Here is a 21,804-nt window from a genome sequence, read left to right on the forward strand (position 1 = left end):
GTTCTTATGATGGTGATGACTCCTAATATCACCAATGAGCCACACTAATTCAATCACCCATGTCTCACAAGTGATGGAGGCATGGAGGCATACAATAAATTCCACTACTTGGACTATCTTTATACCTTGCATCCGATGGAGGCATATCCCTTGCAAGTGATGGAGGCAAACCTCGCAAAGTGATGGAGGCATACCCCATAAGTGATGGAGGCATATCCCAACAAAGTCCACTACATGGACTACCTTCATCAGCTTCCACATGTGAAGAAATTGGCACCAATTCCATCAGTCTCTTGGTCATGACTATATATCCTCCCAAGTCAACATTATCTTCATGCCTTTCCGACGGTTGGATGCTTCATCAAGCAACTACCACCACGCAAAATCAAGGCTCTTAACTATATTCTTCATGAATCAATTTGACCTTAGGTAAAAAGTGCACATTTATGTCTGTGTGTGTGTGTGTGTGTGTGTGTGTGTGTGTGTGTGTGTGTGTGTGTAGCTAATGGGAATATAGAGCATGTAAGAACAAGCCTATCTTGAGGTAACAACATAAATGTGATAACACTTTAAGGGAATCAAGCAACACTTGGTTCATGTTACTAAGTGAGAAACAAGAGAGCAGACTCAAGTTTTGATGGTTGTGTCTAAATTTCCCTCCATTACTAAAATAAGCCTCTCTATACTCACTAACCAACTAACCAAATCCACCATTGTAATGTGTTGCTAATGATTTCCAAGGGAAAGTTGGGCTAGAAAAATAACAAAAAATACAAACAAATAAAATACTCTTAACAAATGACCTTTTTTAAAAAGAGAACAAAAACAATCACTTGTCAAGGTTGTCAATCCTATCACCCTTTGGAGTAACTCTCAATTCTCAATCTCATTACCCTTAGGACTAACTCCCGATTGTCACCACGAACCACTTTCATCTACTAAGCCTAGCATTCCCCATTCCTACTATTCCATCCAAAGGAAAACTTATCATTAATGTTCTATAGCTGAGTGCATTTATACGACGACGTCAAACAGTAACCTTCTTCACCAACTTCCACCCCTCTCCTCATACCACATCTTTTATTCAATCCAAGGGGTGGGATCAATAACAAGAAGGGGAGTATGTTAAACCTTCTTAGTTAACATGGTTGCTGACAGACACATCAACACCAATACCAATAGGATATAGACTATGGCACCCACACTAACCAACGAGCACCCATGATGGTCAAGGTGTTGCTTTTGCAATTCCTATTTCAAGAGCATGTGGCACACTTTAAGTCAATGTGAACACACCTATGTCCTTGCACACCCACACTTCAATGTGAACACCTATGTCCATGTATATATACCAATTTCTCTCATATAATACACGAAGGACCCTCCCATTTAGTAATTTCGGCCTTGCTCTTGTTAGCCCTCTTACTAATCATTTATTAATCCATGTTAGTGTTCTTTTGTTGACAAAGAGTGTGTAAGAAGCGAGGAGAGAGCACTGACCATGTCGATGGAGCCACTCCATGGGGTGACAGTGGATGTGGGAAGGAGTGAAGGAAGGATATCTCCACATGTGAGGGTGGTCTCCCTTGAGCTCATACTGGATTGTTGGCTTATCGGCTAATGCGCCACAACACCAAAGGAAGGAGCTCATACTAGATCGTCGACTTATTTTATCAACCAATGTCCCACAACACTAGAGGAGAGGAGTGAGTTTCTTTTTGCCGCCTTAATAGCTTAGCATGGCACATGCTTCATTGAGTCCAAAAAGGTTTACATTTGGATGCATTCGAGGTGTCTTTCTTGGTCATGTTGTCTCAAATGAAGAGATTGCCATGGATCCAAATAAAGTTTCCAAAATCTTGGACTTAAGTTTTCCTACCACAAAGAAAGTTAAGGCCTTTTCTTGGACATGTGGGGTACTATAGAAGGTCTATTCAAGGACTTGCTCACATTTTTTAACACTTAAGCGTGTACTTGAAGATGGATTCACCGTTTGATCCTGATGAGAATACATATGATAACAATGAACTTGTTTCCTAAAAGATAATGGTAAAACTTCTTTCTAAAAGATGTATTTTTTATAAGGTTAGCTATATATCTAGGTCAATTATTATTTTGCAAGAGTATTAATTTGAGCTTATGGTCTAAATATATCAATAAAGATGCTTTATGTTGGGCTTATGAAGATGAAGGAAGTAAGTCAAAGGATGATGATTTTCTTAACACTAAATAACCTTCTGGTTGTAGATGATGTTCCAATGGGTCTTAAAAATCATGATTTGCTTAATGCTAATTTTATTGTTGTAGATGGTTCCAATGGGTCTTAAAAATTATGATTTTCTTGATGCTAATTTTATGGCTATAGATGCTGCTCCAAAGGGTTTTAAGAAAATTTGAGATTACCTTACAAAGTGCAAGTTTCCCTGGATGGTGTAGATAAGAAGAAGAAGTAAAGCATTGCACATAGAAGCTTATACATGAATTGGATATAAATGTGATCTCCAATGTAGTAGCGGAATTTTCTGTAAGGTGGTTTCTCATGCAAATGGAAAGAAAATTCTTAAGCAGTTTTATGACGAATTATGTGACGGATTATATGCAAGGTTGTTGCTAATAAATACTTACTATATGGTATTATTGGCCTTCTCATTTTAAGGATTCTTTTACCTTTTGTCTTACTTGTGATATTTATCAAAGCTTTACAAATAGTTTATCAAAGTTTATTGTTTGTGGTAAGTAAAATCTCTCTCTCTCTCTCTCTCTCTCTCTCTCTCTCTCTCTCTCTCTCTCTACATATATATATATGTGCACACACACACACACACACACACACACACACATGATGGTTATGTTAAGATTTTTAAAAATTTTATATTTCATTTCATGATTCTAATAGTTGACTTATAGTATATTCGTTCCTTATATTGTTATTTAATTTAACTTTATTTTATTGTCAATGTTTATAGCTTTGTTTGAAATAATTCATTACCTCTATAATCACATATGAAAGCAACTTCAAAATTTCGTTACTTGACTTGTCTTATAAACTTCCGTTAGATATCAAGATTTTTGTTATATGAAGCTTCTAAGCAATTTAGCATCTAAATGGAAAGAGTGAAAATATGTGATGGAGTGGGACAAAGTAGAGTGCTCCATAAATATCAATGATGTTGCTTTATCGTTATAGTAAACATGGTTGTTTACTATTTATATGAATGCTTGTGCACTTGGGGTGGATTAAAGAAATCAAAATAGATTTATGTGGTTGACCTTTTTTAGCTTTTGTCCACACACAAAAAACACAATCAACCTTATGTTATATGCTTACGTAGAGAGTTTTACATAGATTATACAATGAATCTAGCTACGGTAGATTACTTGCAAAACCTTGAAGATTCATACACTTCTTTTTCTTATAATCTAAAATACCTAAGGCCATTTTATATGTTGTAATTCATTTTTGTATTCTTGTAGATCTTTAAATCTCTATTCTTTTGCCAAAAACTTTACAACACACATGTAGAACGAAATGAGTACGCTGCGCATTTTTCTTACCCCAAATAAAAGAGCACATTAATAGATTGAGATCCAATAATTGAAACTCAAATACATTTATAAACTATAGATTGTTTGTAGTAACACATAAATAAAACTCACAAATATATCATACTATTTTGAGAAGTACAAAAATATTATTCCAAGGAAGGGCATCTTCCCAGGCTAGATGATTATGTATTTTTCAAACCCAAAAAAAAACACATCGCATTTCAAAAGACAAAATCCCAAAAACTCAAACTCAACTATGTTTGTAAATTTTTAGATGAGAGCTATTTGTCCCAACATTAATGATTCATTAACATAGATTAGTTACCTTTTAATTTTTATTTTTCATAGATTGATTAAGTTTTATTGCTTTACATAGATTGATTATTTGTCATTGCTTTTCTTGAGTTGCATTGCACAAAAATATTCAAAGGAGCAATAGTAATCTATTTTTCTAAAAGTTTATATAAGTAGAATTAATGATTACCTAGTAAGAAGTGATTATTTTTAATTGCTTCTCTTGAGAGAAGTTACCCAAAAATGTTTAAAAGGAAAGTTATAATCTATTGTATCGAAAGTTATGACCATTATTTTTGAAACTTTTACAAAGTCACAATATAATCATTTTCTTGTTCTCAAAATTTGCATTTCAAGTGAAGAAATAAATTTTAGAGAGACATTTAAATTCTCTCAACATGAATGTATTTAAGAAGATAAAGGCATTGCATCCTTCCTATGTGTACTGGCAACTCGTGCACAAATATTTCAATCAATGAAGCTCGTTGTGTGAAAGCCTTGTAATAAAACTATAATACTATATGTATTATGGTGCAATCAAGTTTTGTAATAAAACTATAATATTCTATGTATTATAGTGAAACCAAGTTTTTTAATAATGGCTTTAAAAAATGACAACCAAGTACTAAAGCTTTCCTCTTTATGTCACCATTTGATTGTTGGCAAATCCTTTCAACATCTTGCACATAGAGAAGTATCATGATAACACTATAAGTTGGATTCGCAAAGCTTGCATGTTCTGATTTTAGGATCAAGTACTCAATGCTCTATGATCTTAATACTTGCATAAGTTACTACAAGCAAGACATATTTTAACTATCACTTATTAATGTAAAATAACTTTTTACAAATTCGCACATATATAATAATCTTATGCACATTCACACATTCCATTAAGCCAATTCCTCTAGTCAAGCATATTTTTCTACGATTATTAATTCATCAAAAATATGATAAAATATATACCTATAATAGTTCTCTCGTTCGAGGAAGCAACTGTCCTCAATTGTGTAGAAGAAAATGCTACAACATCATGCTCTCGTTGCTGTCGATGTCATAACTTGTAAGGTAAACTCAGAGGTCTGAACATGGCTCAGAGACTGATTAGACATGACTCAAAGGTTCTTATGGCCATGAAATACCACAAACAAACTCCAAGGTTCATTGACCAAGCATGACTCAGAGACATAAAGGCATGGCTCAAAGGCTCAGGTGAACATGGACTCGTACTGCAACAATAAAACTCGTACAATACCTAAATTGATGATCCTCGCACTCATCATCAAATCGCAAATAATACGAAATAATATAATATAGACAAGATCCCTTATATGCGACATACTGCTCATCACTTATTTTTGTAAACATATCCCAATTAATTGATAATTAATCCCAATATGACATTTCTATAAATATATCCCAATTAATTACCTTATGTACAATTAATCCCAATATGAAACATTGATAAGCACAAACACAACATATATTCACCACTTGTTTCACTATGATAAGAGTATCATTATGTATACATCATCTAGCATGATGTGAGTTACCATTTGTTACACTCCAAGAGTATGGTGCATCAATTACATGAATCACTTGTTTCACTTCGACCCTATGCAATTGTTTAGCATAGCCCACTTGTTTGACTTGACCACAATACAATTGTCAAGCATGACACTACTTGTTACACCTCAACAACATACACCCGTCAAGCATGGTCGCAAGCCATGCCAATACCACCAGGTAATCAGTATTTAATATGGAGTCACCTACGATACCAATTCACTAGGATGACATACTAGTGTCCAGACGTCCCCATCATACAACTAAAGGGTGGACATTATGTAACCACTTGATTATATATAATATACAAAATCTTGGATCCATGCATGCATACATCATGTGACATCAATATGGTAACAAACACATTGATGCATAAATACCATACTTACATGTGACTTAGATATGTATCTTGCAAGCTATGCATAAAACATGCTACAAGCTTGTAATTAGAAAAAAATTGCACATATGTAGAGGAAGACGCAATATCTATGACTTAGGTGGCCCACATAAGTGTCAATATGGTTTTCCATTTATAGTCCATATAGACACATATCTAACAATACACACATAGATGGCTATATTTAGGGCTATTAGAAGAGCATAAAAATAACACTCATTACAATGCAATAATACTTCTATTGTGGCAAGCACACAAGAATATTCAAAAGAGTAACAAATATTAGCATACTACTTATTAAATTAAGCCATGAAAACAAACCTGATGGGAATATGAACCTCAAACCTAATGATCCAGAGATACTAGGTCTTCATAACCTAGATCCATTTAAACTAAAAATGGTTTTTCCATACATCGTTTCCAAACCAACTTTCCTCATAGAAGCAACATTGAGTTGCTTTCCTACTATTCAAAGAATTGAGTCTGCTCTAGGACTATGTGGAATCAGATCCTTCATCACAAAGACAATGATATCTACGCAGGCAAGGATGTACTATATAAGAAAATCCCTATTCGTTATTAAGGGGATCATTTACATTAGGACTAACATATCTGATGCTCTTGTGGAAAGACACAAGTCATGGATCTTGAATAAAATAGACAAATCGAATTTCATTGTCATGACTTTAATATACCTCAATATAAGAACACTTGACCCATTCACAAAATTCTTTTTAAAAAATGTACATGCCTAAAATAACATGAATAGGAAAATTATAAATCCAAGCAAACTTTTTTGACATGTAAGATCCCAAGACAAGAAGCAAAAAAGAATCAACAAAATGGCATCTGTAAATGAGGTAAGAAAACTTTAACAAACTATATTTATATTCTAAATAAATATTAAAAATGATTCAATAAAATAATCTTATTATAAAATTAAATTGATACTCAATCAATTCAAGAAAAAAGCATGAACTGCTTAACAAAAACAAGACAAAGTAGCAAAGAAACAAAAAACAAACAACTTTCACCTTATAAAATCACAAATGAAGCTTGTCAAAATAACAAGAAGAGAACCTGAAGAATACATATATGGATGGACATCCCTATAAGACCTAAGAAAATTTCATGGATGATAGTAAAAACATGTTGCAAAAATGGAAATCCAATCATGAAGATAACGATATGCTTGCAAATGGTACGTACATCGATTATTTCTTTAATTATTATTCTTTTAAGAATTATACTTTCAATGCTTCACAATAAAACGCCCCAAACTAGAAGACATAATTGTTGCAATTCACTATACCCTAAGAAGGTTAGTCTTTCTTGTGAGTGGGAACATTTTCTTAAAGCCTTTTGTATGAAGATTAATCAACCACACTTGTAAAAACAACCATGGATGAAATTGACCTAGTTCCAAAGGCATTTATGCTATCAAAATGATTTCAATCACTCAATGTATTGAATATACATGACATATCAAAAAAACTTAAATGAGGAAGCAATGATCTAAATGGAAAAGGTAATACATGATTATGCTTTCATGCATCATAAAGAGTATGGGAGATCATGGAAAAACACATTCATTACAAGCAATATGACAATTTCAAACAATACTCCGACAACAAAATACATATTAAAATGATATTGAAAATAAGTTGATGTTTCTCTTGGTACATGTCGAGGTACATGTGTTGATTGAAGACCAATGAGTATGGACATCTTACAATTGATAGATATTATTACATTGATGCTCGATGGAGATGTAAATCAACTTGATAATGTGACATACCTATTGATGCACAAGAACATGATCCACATCATTCTTGGAGACATAATGACTCAATTTTAATGGGGGATGTGCTAGGAAGCAAGTAGCGGTCTAAACTTGATTTATGAGACAGAAGATAGTCCCATACACATCTTGATGTTGAATGTAAGGGGGATACATAAGAGTTGGTAAATAATACTTGACATGGCATTTAAAAGGAAGATGGGGAGATGATAATGATATTTACCAAATGATGATGCTGGCGCATCAAAAGAATATATGTACGAGTACATGGTATGTATGAAGGGATCATGATGTGCATGAAAAACAACATTTGGTAGGGACATGAGTGAAAATGATGATTTTAGGTACATAATGCATCAAGTGGACACAAAACAAGCAAGCTTTGCTATGACATCAAGGACATGACAACACAAATTGGGCATGGGTCGTGACTCTATGTTACACATGCTAACAACAATGGCAATGTAAAAGCAAATCGCCATAGATTATTATAAAGAAAATAGGGATTAGTATGGAGAAGCTACAACTAGGTGTTGGAAGAGATATACGATGGCGGCCTTAATTGAATATGATGAGCTTTGAAGAGAAGCACCAAAAGACATAAACCAATAAATTACCATCAAAGCCATTCCACAATGGATCCCATTGGGTGCAAACCCCTGAAGATTATACAATGGACCCAACTGGGGTAGATTGCTTGCAAAACCTTCAAGATGTATACACTTCTTTTTCTTATAATCTAAAATTCCTAAGGTCATTATATCTTGAATTTATTAATGTAAATGTTTTCATGAAGTTTTGTAGACCTTTAAATCTCTATTCTTTTCCCAAAAACTTTATAATACACACATGTAGAACAATGAGTATAAATTTTTCTACAACCCCCCCCCCAAAAAAAACACATTAAAAGATTGAGATCCAAAAACTCAAACTCAAATACATTTATAAACTATAGATTGTTTGTAGCAACACACAAATGAAACTCACAAATATATCAAACGATTTTCACGAGTGCCAAACTATTATTCCAAGAACATGTTCCTAGACTAGATGAGTACGTATTTTTCAAACCAAAAATAAATAAATAAATATGCATCGCATTTCAAAAGATACAATCCCAAAAACTCAAACTCGACTACATTTGTAAATTTTTAGATGAGAGCTTATTTGTAACAACATTAATGATTCCTTAAGATATAGATTGATTGCTTTTTATTCTTTACATAGATTTATTGCTTGTTATTGCTTTTCTTGATTTGAATTGCACAAAAACATTTAAAAGAACAATAGTAATCCATTTTTTCAAAAAAAATTAAGCAAAATGAATGATTACCTAGTATAAACTAATTATTTTTAATTGCTCTTCTTAAGTGAAGTTGCTCAAAAATGCTTAAAAGGATAATTATAATCTATGCATCGAGAGTTGTAACCATTATTTTTTGAACTTTTACAAAGTCACAATATAATCATATTCTCGTTCTCAAAAGTCGCATTTCAAGTGAAGAAATAATTTTTTAGAGAGGCATTTGAATGCTCTCAACATGAATGTATTTAAGATCAAGGCATTGTATCCTTCCTATTTGTCCTAGCAACTCGTGCACAAACATTTCATGATGTGAAAGCCTTGTAATAAAACTATAATACTACATGTATTATGGTGCAATCGAGTTTTGTAATAAAATTATAATATTGTATGTATTATAGTGCAACCAAGTTTTATAACAATGGCTTTTAAAAAATGACAACCGATAAGGACTAAAGCATTCCTCTTTGTGCCACCATGTGACCAATCCTTTCAATAGCTTGCACATAGAGAAGTAAAATGATAACACTATAGGTTGGATGCGCAAAGCTTGCATGCATTGTGATTTTAGGATCAAGTACTCAATGCCCTATGATTCAGATACTTGCATAAGTTACTACAAGCAAGACATATTTCAACTGTCACTTATTAACGTCTCATTAAATGTATCTAAAGAAATTAGATCCATAACAATGGATAGCGATCACTCTTGCCTTGCAGGAGATGTAATGTACAGGTATGATGCCACCCCATCTTATGGAAAGCCTTATCCACCTTATCCCAAAAGGTGGGGATAAGACCAACCTCAGGCAATGGAGGCCGATTACGTTATTAGGTTCCACATATAAAATCCTAGCTAAGGCTCTGAGCATGAGGCTACAACCGGTCCTTCAAAGGATCATTCATGACACACAGAATGGCTTTCTCCAAGGAGTGAGTATTTTTGATAACATATTTTCATTTTGGGAAGCTGTTGAGTGAGCTAAAGCTAGCCACCAACCCCTTGCCACCCTTATTTTGAAAAAGCATACGACAAAGTGGATTGGGATGGTTTTTTGGAAGGCACAATGGCACATATGGGATTCTCTTAGGATTGGATCAAAGGGGTCTCTTGCCTTTATAGGGAGGCCCATAGCACGGTTTTGGCCCATCGGGACGGGGTGAGCGCTTTCAAATTTCTCGCTCAATGCGGCAAGGTTATCCCCTTGCGCCCCTGCTTTTTCTCATTGTGGCAGAGGCCATGAGCAGATTTCTTCAGGCCACCCCAAGTGTCACGAGTCTCAAATTGCCTTTATGCACAGAGGATGAGCTTGTGGATTCAGAGTTGGCAGATGACACCGCGATATTTCTGGAGATTGGCCAACTTCGCCGCCTCATTAGGAACTTTTTGTGATCGGGGTTGGATGGCACTGCATGCACCCGAGCTAGAGTTGCCTGGGAAACCATTATCAGACCTAAGCATGAGGGGGGATTGAATATCATTAACCCAGAGGTGTAGTGTAAGGCGTTGCTTTGCTAGTTGATTGTCCGAGGATTTCTTCCTGGCACTGAGCCTTGGAAGGACTTTCTCATGCAACAAGTTATGAGATGCACTCCAGTTAAGGGTGGCGACTGACTCCATGTAGCTTGGTTGAACACAATGCTAATCAATACACTTAAATACACTAAGATTTGATAGACACTTGCTCAAAATATAAGAAGTAAATTGATGAAATGACGAGAGACACACAATGAGCCGGAACGGCCGACCCTTCCCTCAAATAAAGTATATTGATCTTGGGAGAATCAAGTACATAGTGTCATGGGCATTTCTGACCAGATTTCCATACCAATGCATATGAATACAGTATTGCAAACAAGTGGTTGTCGATGTAGACTTGCAACCCACACTACCCTCTCAAGTGCCCATGTTCCCTACCATCTGCTCTCTATTGTTCCACCAAAACATGGTAGCAACAATCTGTAAGAGAGCACGTAGGACAAGAGAACACTACACAGGGTATGTGATCTTGTAATCCGGTTCCTCCCTCCTGCTACTTGTTGGGTTTTATGTTGTGTATGCACCCAGGGGAGTGCTAGTGATCATCAGTAGGTTACTGGGACACTTTTTACTTCAGTTAGTGGAGGTTTTTTCCCCCAGTTTAGCTTAGTTTCACTTATAGTGGTTTATAAGTGGTTTGGTCCACCTGGCACAGTTTATGGCCGGACCATGTGAACACACTTTAGGTCACATCTTTTATATGTAGCTATTGTACTCCTTTTTATCATTATCAATATATGAGCAAACGTGTTCCTCTCTCTCTCTCACACGCTTCCTGTTGGTGTGCCTTCCAAAACCCTAACCCTAACAACCATTTCCTACATTTTGGTATCAGAGCCAAGTTTGCCTGCCCTGTCCGTACAGCTCGCCATCAGCTGCCCGTACATGCCCTCGCTATCAGCTGCAGCCACTCCAACCCACGTACAGTCCTGCACAGACAGCCGTACAGTCCGTACAGGCCTGCCGTCTATCCATACAGGCGCCGGCTGTTTCGTACAGCTATTCCGGCCAGGCTGCTCCGTACAGCAGACGACCACCACCTGCTGCGTATACCTGCAACAATACAGTCGCCGCTTCTCACTGCTCCGGGGACAGCTGTTCCGTACAGCCTACAGCCGACCAGTACCTGCAAAATCACATGGGTAAAGTTTAAAGCTTTACATGTTTTAAAATTTGGGCGTTTTTCTGTGAAAATTTTTCTGGCAGATACAGTGAGGTTTTCTTGCAAAGAAACCTCTACAAGCTTTTGCAAGGCTTTGGGTGCAAAAATGTTGGGCATTTTGGCACTGTGTGAGCCACTTTTTGTTGTTCTACTCAATCAGTGGTGCATTGTTTTGCACATTCAGAGGATTGAGAGTGCAAGCATATTTGGGTCAGTTGTACTCAGTGAAGTACAGTTGCTTTCAGGGTTGTTTTTGGGTTTTTTTGATACACAAGTACAACATTGTGCACTGGCATAATGGCAAATCAACAACAGAGTGATGTGTTCACGTACTTGTCTAAGGAAGACAAGCTGGATGACATGAATTACTCCTTGTGGAGTTTCATGCTGAGAAATGTGCTCGTGGCAAAAGGTCTTTGGGATTTTGTTAGTGGTGATGAACCACATCCAAGTCCATTGGCTCCAGAGACTCCTCCTCAAGGGGGTGCTCGTGGAAGAGGACAACAAGCACAAGCACCGGTTCAGCCACAGCCTGTTCAAAGAACAAATGCCCATAAGACATGGGATGCCAAAGATGCACAAGCCTTATCACTTATTGCATTGTCAGTACAGAGGTCTATTATACCTCATATTCGTTCAGCTGGCTCTTCACGGAATGCATGGGTGACTTTGGAGCAAATGTATGCTGCTCGTAATGAGACACGGATCTCATTTTTGAAAGGAGAGCTGGAAACCAGAAGATGCATGAAGAAGATGATATGTCTAGCCACTTGAACAAGCTGCAGGATTTGAGAGAGCAACTCATCAATGTGGATGAGATTATTCCTGAGACACAGCTTGTATCCACCATCTTAAACTCTTTGCCAAGATCCTACTTGGCTTTTCATACCTCTTTGAACCTTAGCATGAGGAATGCTATTGAGCCCCTAAAGTGTCAGGAACTTGTTGCTCTCTTGTTACAGGAAGAGCAAATCAGGAAGAACATGAACATGAACACAAGTGCTGAACAAGCATTTGTGACAGGTCAAAAAGGGAAAGGCAAGTTTCAGCCAAAGAGTTCAAATCAGAATTCAGGTGATGGTGGTTCATCTCAGGATACCAAGAAAGGTGATGGACAGCCCAAGAAGAAAGGCAAATGCCATTACTGTAAGAAGCCAGGTCACTACATCACAGAGTGTAGGAAGAGGATTGCCAAAGAGAAGGAGAAGGAGTCTGGGATGTCTATAAACGATGCCTCTAAAGCTCCTCCGGAGACTGCTTCCTTTGTTGTAGACAGGGATTACTGTTTCTACACATGCAGTTATGATGCCTCTTGGTCTTCACAGGCACTCAGTGTGACTGAGCATGCATGTACTTGGTATTTTGATAGTGGTGCTTCAAAGCATATTACATCTCGCAGGGATTTGTTTTGTAATGTATGCCCTGCCCCTGTTGGCAAGTCCGTTCAGTGTGCCAATAATGCTTCATATCCAGTTCGTGGCATTGGGGAGATTCAGCTCACAGCCATTGATGGCTCTATTCTTCGCCTTACAGATGCCTTATATGTACTAGGGATAAAGAAGAATCTGTTGTCCATTTCTTCTTTAGCACAGTATGGTATGCAAGTCAACTTTGATGATGACAAATGCATGGTCAAAAACAAAGCTAATGCTTTGACCTTGATGCTTACTGGTACATTATGTCATGGACTCTATCAGTTGGATGCATTTCAGCCAGAGGATCAGTCTGCTTATCATGCATTCACTCTTACTCCAGCTATGGTTGATGCAGAGTTATGGCATGCTCGCATGGGGCATGTAAATTTTGGTAGTCTTATGCTTATGCAGCGACATAACATGTTGACAGACCTACCTCTTATGGAGAAGCCTCCAGATCACATATGTGAAGGATGTATTTTGGGAAAAATGCATCGGTTTTCCTTTCCACGTGATCAGGCTCTACGAGCAACTACAAAGTTGCAGCTTACACACAGTGATCTTTGTGGTCCCATGCAGACGAAGTCATTAGGAGGTTGCTTCTATTTTGCTACATTTATTGATGACTTCTCTCGCATATGCTGGGTCTATTCATTGACACGAAAATCACAGGTATATGATGCATTTTTGGCCTTTGTAGCACTTGCTGAAACAGAGTCAGGATGCAAGGTTAAGACCCTCCGTTCTTACCGAGGGGGGGAATATGTGTCACACATGTTGAATTCCTTTCTTGAGAGTAGAGGTATCAAGCATCAGTATACTACTCCTTATACTCCACAGCAAAATGGGGTTGCAGAAAGGAAGAATCGGTCACTCATGGAGATGGCCAGATGTATGTTAAAGGCAAAGAAGCTACCACATGTCTTTTGGGTGGAAGCTGTTATGTGTGTTTGTCATTTTTTGAATCGATGTCCCACAAAGGCATTGGTTTCCATTACTCCTTTTGAGGCTTGGCATGGCCACAAGCCTTCGGTATCACATTTTCGTACTTTTGGGTGTCTTGCATATGCACACATACCCAAAGAGTTGAGGAGGAAGTTCGATGATAAAGCCACAAAATGTATTTTTCTTGGGTACAGCCATGAGAGCAAGGGCTACCGGTTATATGACCCACTGTCCAAGAAGATATTCACTAGTCGGGATGTGATTTTTGATGAAAAATCAGAATTATCCATGGCTAGTTATGATGCAAATCAGGCCGAAAATGATGTGTTTGAAGGCCTACTACCTATGGAGTTTCATTCCACAGTTGGTGATTCAACCCATGAGGGTGCAGGGCAGCCAGCTAATCATGAAGGTGGTGCAGAAATTCAGCAGGAGATTGAGCCAGAAGTTGAGCCAAATATGGGGCAACAGGCTCCACAGGTCAAACATATACCTAGATGGTATTTGAGGACGTTATAGGACAGCCATCTAGATGCTCCTCTTGCTGGCCGTACTCGTAGGGAGACACGGACCAATGAGCATGCACACATCATGGATTTAAATATGGTTATCAGGTCCTGGACATTGAGTCTTGTCCGCATCGGGACTTCAGTGAGTGTGAACTTGGAAGCGGTCATAATTTATAAGTGACTTTTGGGCGCCCAAACTTTAATGAAGTGGAAACGCACTCACTTATAAATATTGGCTAAGTCCTAAGGGCTATTTGAGCCTAGATTGGGTAATACTTACCACCTATTTGTTAGAAGTCATCTCCTGTCCAGTTTTATACACCAGGGCCTTTGTTGTGGGTGTGCCCGCCCTTATGAGGTGTTTTCCCATTTTTCCCCACTCTCCGTATTTTTTCCCATTTTTCTGAGGCTTGGGAGGGCTGCCAGAGGGTGCGAAGAGCAGTACAGTGCTGGCCGACTGGGTGTTTATCAGTCGTGGGCACTCTTGCTGCTGGCCGACTGGTTTTCATCAGTCGTGGGCACCAGTTTGCTGGCCGACTGCATTTATGCAATCGTGGGACCTCTTTCTTCAGTCGTGGACACTTTAGTGCTGGCCGACTGCCCTTCCAGGGAGGTATATATAGGCCCTCAGTCCCCATACCTCATTTGTATCATTTCTCGGGATCTTCTTGTGTATATAGAGCAGAGTTACACGCCTACATCTCTCTCTCTCTTGTGCTGTTTTTCTGCCTGCGTTTTTGCTTTTGCTCTTGTGTTCCCAGATCTGGTCATCATCTCCGCTGCGTATTCTGACATGGTATCAGAGCCCTAGGCTCGAGATAGTTCTTGGGATTTGTGTGAGTAAGAGAGGGACTGTTTTGTCACTTGTGGCTGATTGGTGGACTGTTTTGGGCTGATCGGGGAAGAGGAGAAGCAAGAGGAAGGCGGGCTGATTTGCTGGACAGCCACTTGCAGGTTTTAGTTCTTCTTTGTTCCCACCCACCCTTTTCAGAGTACATCCCCGCTATGGCAGATCTGTTTGAGATGGCCGAGAGACATGTGAAGATCCCGACACTCCCCACGTTCCCGGTGGACCGTCGGTTGGACGAGAGCAACTACGGCATATGGAAGGTGATGATGGAATCCGTTCTGGAGTCCTACGACCTCGCCGATTTCGTCGTTGTTGGTGTTCCACGGCCGGAAGTAGAGGAAGGGGAGTTACCGTCGATCCGAAAGGACCGGGAGGCCCAGACACAGATGTGGGATCGTGTCAACGCCAGGGTCCGTTCGTTTATTTTCCTCAACTGCACACCGCAAGTAATCAATCATGTCAAGAACATGACGCTGGCCAGAGGTATATGGCAGCATTTGGCCTCACTTTACAACAGGGTATCGCCCATGAAGAGGATTTCTTTGGAAGTACAGATGCGGGTTATGAGCCCTGCAAAGTCGTCGACGATGCGGGAGCATATTAACAAGCTGCAGGCTCTTCAGCAGGAAGTTCTTCAGGCTGGGAAGGAGATATCGTCAGAGGACATGGCCATCACGTTGCTGTCACATTTGCCCTCTTCGTACTCAGCATTTTACTCGTTGTTGATTACCAGTGGCAAGCTCAACACCATCACGTGGGAGGAGCTTGTGCCTATGGTCCTAGACCAGGAGGAACGATTCACGAACCCTCCTCAGGGTGGAGGTTCGGAGGCCTTTACTGGCCAACGGTCGAAAGGCCGTAACTCGGGCAAAGGGAAGGCTTCATCGGAGAAGTCTTCTGAGAAGATGTCCGACTCTGACTGCGAGAAGCTGAAGGCAGAGAGAACCTGTAATGATTGTGGCGAGAAAGGCCACTACTAGAGGCAGTGTCCCAAGCGGAAGACCGAGAAGGGTGAAGACTCCTCAGTAGCAATCATGAAGACTCCGGCTTTTGTGCACCTAGAGGTGATGGACACCGATGTTTCGTTTTCTTCAGGCAGGGAGGAGATTGGAGGACTCTCCGCAACGGATACTCGGGAGTGGATTCTCGATAGTGGTGCTTCCAGGCACATGACTCCTTCCCGTTCCGGTTTACAGGATCTCTGCAGGCTTTCTGGTCATATTCTTACTAGTGATACATCCACTATCCCAGTTCACAGTGAGGGCAGGATGGAGATAGTTCCCGATGGCAAAGGGGGGAAGCATTCCTCCCAGGTGTTGTATGTTCCGGCACTTGGTTTTCATCTGTTGTCAGTGCATCAGGTTTGCAAGACTGGCGTACGAGTGGAGTTTGATGAGCATTTTGTTGCTCTCCGAGACAAAGCAATAGGCCAAGTGGTTTGGGAAGGTGGAGTGGAGAATGGAGTTTACAGGCTTTCAGCACTCTCTCCCAGGTCCTCAGGGTTGTGATGAGTGGCAGTCTGGTAATGGCTACTCAAGAGTGGATACGCTGCAGGTGCGGGCTTTCCGAGACCAGGTGGTGGATAGCTTGCCAGTAGATGGCAGCAGTTGGCAAGAACTTTCCAGTACTGATGTTGGTAGTTCTTGTGTTCGTGAGTCAGAGGAAGCTGAACAGGTCACTTATGCTCTGATGTCTCGTCGCGTTCGGGACATAGAACTTCCAGTAGTTGAGGATGTTCTTTCCACGGGGACCTTTCGGAAAGCCAGGCAAGTGACAGGTGCTTACTTGCAGAAGGAGGTGGTTTCTCCAGGCTTTGTGGTTCCGGATTCAGAGGGGGTGGTTGACAGGTTTTATCAGATTTCCAGGACTTGTTTGTGCACCGTAATAACAGGTGCTGATCCTTGTGAGCAGTGTGATGTCTCTGTGACTCAGAAGCTGTACGGTTCATTGATCTGGTTGAAGGACACCGGATTGGACGGGAGCTTCTTGATGAGGCAGTTGAGCTCATGGTTGCAGATGTCTCTTTGGGAGGCACGATTGCGTTTCCTGTGGTTTCTGCGACATGTGAAGGATTAGAGACTCTTTTACACAGGAGGGGGATTGTTGGATGGAGTCCGACTCCACGGTTGGAGTGACTCGGTTTGGGGAGGAGATTCGGACACGAGGGGATCTACTTATAGCCCACGAGCAGTTTTACGGAGCAGGAGGAGGTTACATTGCAGGTTTGGGCTTCCACTGGAGGAACCCATGGTCGTCCAGAGGCACTTTGTTTGTGAACAGATCGTTGCTGATGACATCTTGCTGGAGTTCTGTTCGACGGAGGACGGTACGGTGGACCTCTTCACGAAGTCCCTCTCAGGATTTGCTCAGGCGGCACCCCAGCTCCCTGTGGTTGGTTACACAGCCAGGAGCTGAGAGGGGGTGTTAGAAGTCATCTCCTGTCCAGTTTTATACACCAGGGCCTTTGTTGTGGGTGTGCCCGCCCTTATGAGGTGTTTTCCCATTTTTCCCCACTCTCCGTATTTTTCCCCTATTTTTTCCCATTTTTTTGAGGCTTGGGAGGGCTGCCAGAGGGTGCCAAGAGCAGTACAGTGCTGGCCGACTGGGTGTTTATCAGTCGTGGGCACTCTTGCTGCTGGCCGACTGGTTTTCATCAGTCGTGGGCACCAGTTTGCTGGCCGACTGCATTTATGCAGTCGTGGGACCTCTTTCTTCAGTCGTGGACACTTTAGTGCTCGCCGACTGCCCTTCCAGGGAGGTATATATAGGTCCTCAGCCCCCATACCTCATTTGTATCATTTCTCGGGATCTTCTTGTGTATATAGAGCAGAGTTACACGCCTACATCTCTCTCTCTCTTGTGCTGTTTTTCTGCCTGCGTTTTTGCTTTTGCTCTTGTGTTCCCAGATCTAGTCATCATCTCTGCTGCGTATTCTGACACTATTCACATGCCACACAACTGTGCAGTTCACAGGCGGGCGTCCCCTTACCCGAAACTACACATTGGTCAAGCAAGCACATGAAAACAGCATGCAATTTCAATTGCAAGCAAGTACATAAAGATGCTATGCAATGCAGCATTGGTATGGACAATCCCCGTTCATGAGACTATACCAAAATAGACGTGCTCCAGGCAAGTACACGAGGTACCAGACCCAATGGCACACCAATCCACCAAGCATTTCCGAGCATGTACACGGAGGCACAAGTCCCAACGGAAAGCCAAGTCTACAGTATCACATGAGTGGCATCAATCCCCGGCATAAACAACTGCCATGGAGACATGAAAAGCATTGTGTATGTGCCAATGACTAGGTAATGCCAATCTAAAAGCCACTTCATTGATCTTCTCGATCACTCGAAAAGGCCCATAGTACCTGGTTGCAAGCTTAGGATATGCACCCTCTCTGCCAGGCCTCTTTGCAAGTCTTGCTTTTTCAAATTTCAGCAATACCAAATCATTCTCTTTAACATTCAATTGCCTTCTATGCTTGTCGGCAGCCTTTTTATGCTTGTCTTGTGACCTTGCAATGGTTGTCCACACCTGAGCAAAAGTAATATCCAAGTCTCCCACATACTCATCAGCTGCAAATATCTCATCCTTTTTATGCTTGTCGGCAGCCTTTTTATGCTTGTCTTGTGACCTTGCAATGGTTGTCCACACCTGAGCAAAAGTAATATCCAAGTCTCCTACATACTCATCAGCTGCAAATATCTCATCCTTTGTGCGAAGGATGGGGAGCAAAACCACCTTACCATAAACAATCTCAAACGGGGCCTTTCACGTAGATGCATGCACCGTGTTGTTGTATGCAAATTCCACAAGCAGTAAGTACTTCTCCCAAGAAGACTTCTGATCCGCCACATAACAGTTCAAGAGATCCAACACGACTGAATTTGCAGCCTCACTTTGCCCATCCGTTTGAGGGTGATAAGCTGATGAGAACTCCAATTTGGTGCCCATATTATCAAATAAGGCTCGCCAAAAGAGACTTGTAGTCCTGGGATCTCTATCCCCCACAATGAACTTCGGCATTCCATGATGTTTGAACACTTGTGCAAGATATATTTTAACCATATGCTCAGCTTTGATGGTCTTTTTGACCGGCAAGAAATGAGCTTGCTTGCTAAACCTGTCCACAATTGTCCAAATTGCATCATTACCCTGTTGGGTACGTGGCAAGTCCATAATGAAATCCATTGTAATACTTTCCCATGGCTGCGTGGGAATAGACAATGGCTGAAGTAAACCTGGTGCCTTTTACCTATCAAATTTGACTTTTTGACAGGTGATACATGCACGCACATGTGCCTCTATGTCCTTCCGCATACCTGGCCAAAAGAAATACCGCTCAATCATGTGCGTAGTAAGCATTATGCCTCTATGACCGGCATATGGAGGAGCATGGCACTCATCCAAAACCCTTTGCCTCATGTAAGACACCACACATAGGCAATTATCTTTCATGAGATAACCCTCTTTGATCACATATGAGGCATGTGCATGACCAGCCATCAAATCAGCCCAAATAGTGGCAAAATCAGTATCCGTATGATACAAATCACGCATGGTAGACAAGTCCCCATGAGAGGCAACCGAGATAGCTGCTACATACAACTTTCGTGACAATGCACCGGCCACTACATTCTTCTTTCCCAGGGTGTGCAAGATCTGAAAATGAAACATAGAGAGGAAATTGGCCATCCTCATATGCTTCTCTGACAACTTTAGTTTGAGTAAGGAAATACCTCAAACTTTGGTGATCTGTCTTCACAGTGAAATCAGCCCCAAGAAGGTAATGTTTCCATATAGTAAGTGCATGAATTACAGCCAAGAGCTCTTTCTCATAAATGCCAAGAGATAGCTCTGCATCATGCAATCTACGACTCTCATAAGCCATGGCATGTCCCTCTTGATTAAGGACAGCTCCTATGCAATTTCCAGATGCATCACATTCCACACAAAAAGGCTTTTGCAAATCCGGAATGGTCAACACGAGACCATGAGTAGTTGCATCTTTCAATTTGAGGAATGCATCTCTCTCTACATTAGTCCATTTGAACACGGCCTTCTTCTTTGTCAAATCATGTAAAGGAGAAGCAATCCATGCAAAGTGCCGAATGAACCTGCGGTAGTAAGAGCATAATCCAAGAAAACTACGGATCTCATGCACCGAACTCAATTCGGGCCAATTCCGAATTGCATCAATCTTTGCAGGATCCATCCGCACTCCATCTTTGGACACAAAATGCCCAAGATAATGTATCTCTAACAAGAAGAACTCACTCTTCTTTGCATTTATGTAGAGTTTATGCTTATGGAGCTCTTCAAAAACAATAGCCAAATGAGCTTTATGCTCTTCTTCGGTCTTCGAGAAGACTAGGATGTCATCAAAGAAGACACCTGTAAATTTCTTGTACCCACGGAATATACAATCCATCATTCTATTGAATGTCACCACCCACTCTTGATATCAATTCGGCTAAAGCATGCCGATCCATCCAACTTGTCAAGTATGTCGTCTATGCGTGAAATCGGAAACCGATTCTTGATGGTAAGCTTATTCAAAGCTCTATAATCCACACACATACGAAAGGATCCATCCTTCTTTTGAACCAAGAGGACGGGTGAACAATATGGGGAAGAGCCTGACTGAACCAAACTGCTTCACGATCTCCTCTTTTTGGGATGCACTTACACGATAGACTGGCCTATTAGGCGGTGAGCTACCCGGCACAAGATCAATGCGATGATCTTCTGGTTGTACGAGTGGCAACTCATTTGGTAACTCAATCATTGTGCTCTTGCAAAAATTTCAACCTATCATTACTAAGAGTGTTTACATGTACATTATTTTCCTCAACATGATCTCGTACAAAAATCAAGTACGCAAAAACACTCTTTTTCATTACTTTCTTAATTTGTACATGAGATACAAGGGGAATGGTATCACCCTCCTCACCAGCATCAATTACATGCTCTCGGCCTTTATCATAGTCACAGGGGACGGAAGGGACGGACTGCTGGAACGGAGTCGGGATGGTTTAGGAACAGGGACGGCAAGGGACGGTCGGACGTCCCCCTGGAGGCGTCCCTCACAAGGGACGATAAAGGGGACGGCAGTAGGAACGGGGATTGCTGTGGGGGACGGCAGTAGGAACAGGGACGGCAAGGAGCCATTCTGTGGTTTCTTATGCCCGTTTATAGCCGTTTGTGGGGCCGTTTCTAGCCGTTTGGCTTGGCCGTTTGGGGAGGCCTTGAGCCTCTGAGGCTTGGGCCTTGGCCCTTGCCTCTCTCGTGCCTCGAGGTTTGGCCTTTAGGCTTGAGCCTTGGGACCTTGGGCCTTGGCCCTTGAGGCTTGGCCCTTGCCTCTCTCTCTCTCACTTGCCCTTGCCTATCTAATATCTATATAAGAACAAGGCTACAAGGCTACAAGCATGGAGTCATCTCCCCCCCGACCCCCTGCAGAGAGGGGC

At 40.8% G+C, this 21,804-nt stretch overlaps 1 protein-coding gene across 1 annotated transcript in view; it reads right to left on the bottom strand.

Annotated features, from left to right (window-relative positions):
* Window positions 1-7,430: 7,430 nt before the first annotated feature.
* Window positions 7,431-21,804, bottom strand: part of LOC147640450 (uncharacterized) — a 28,580-nt gene continuing 14,206 nt past the window's right edge. Inside the window, exon 3 of the transcript XR_015263082.1 lies at window positions 7,431-7,601. The gene's annotated coding sequence lies outside the window, so the exon portion shown is untranslated. The remainder of the gene's footprint in view (window positions 7,602-21,804) is intronic.

Source organism: Cibotium barometz, chromosome 3, assembly GCF_041138505.1.
Source record: "Cibotium barometz isolate CiBa-2024 chromosome 3, ASM4113850v1, whole genome shotgun sequence".
In the NCBI taxonomy this organism is placed as follows: Eukaryota; Viridiplantae; Streptophyta; class Polypodiopsida; order Cyatheales; family Cibotiaceae; genus Cibotium; species Cibotium barometz.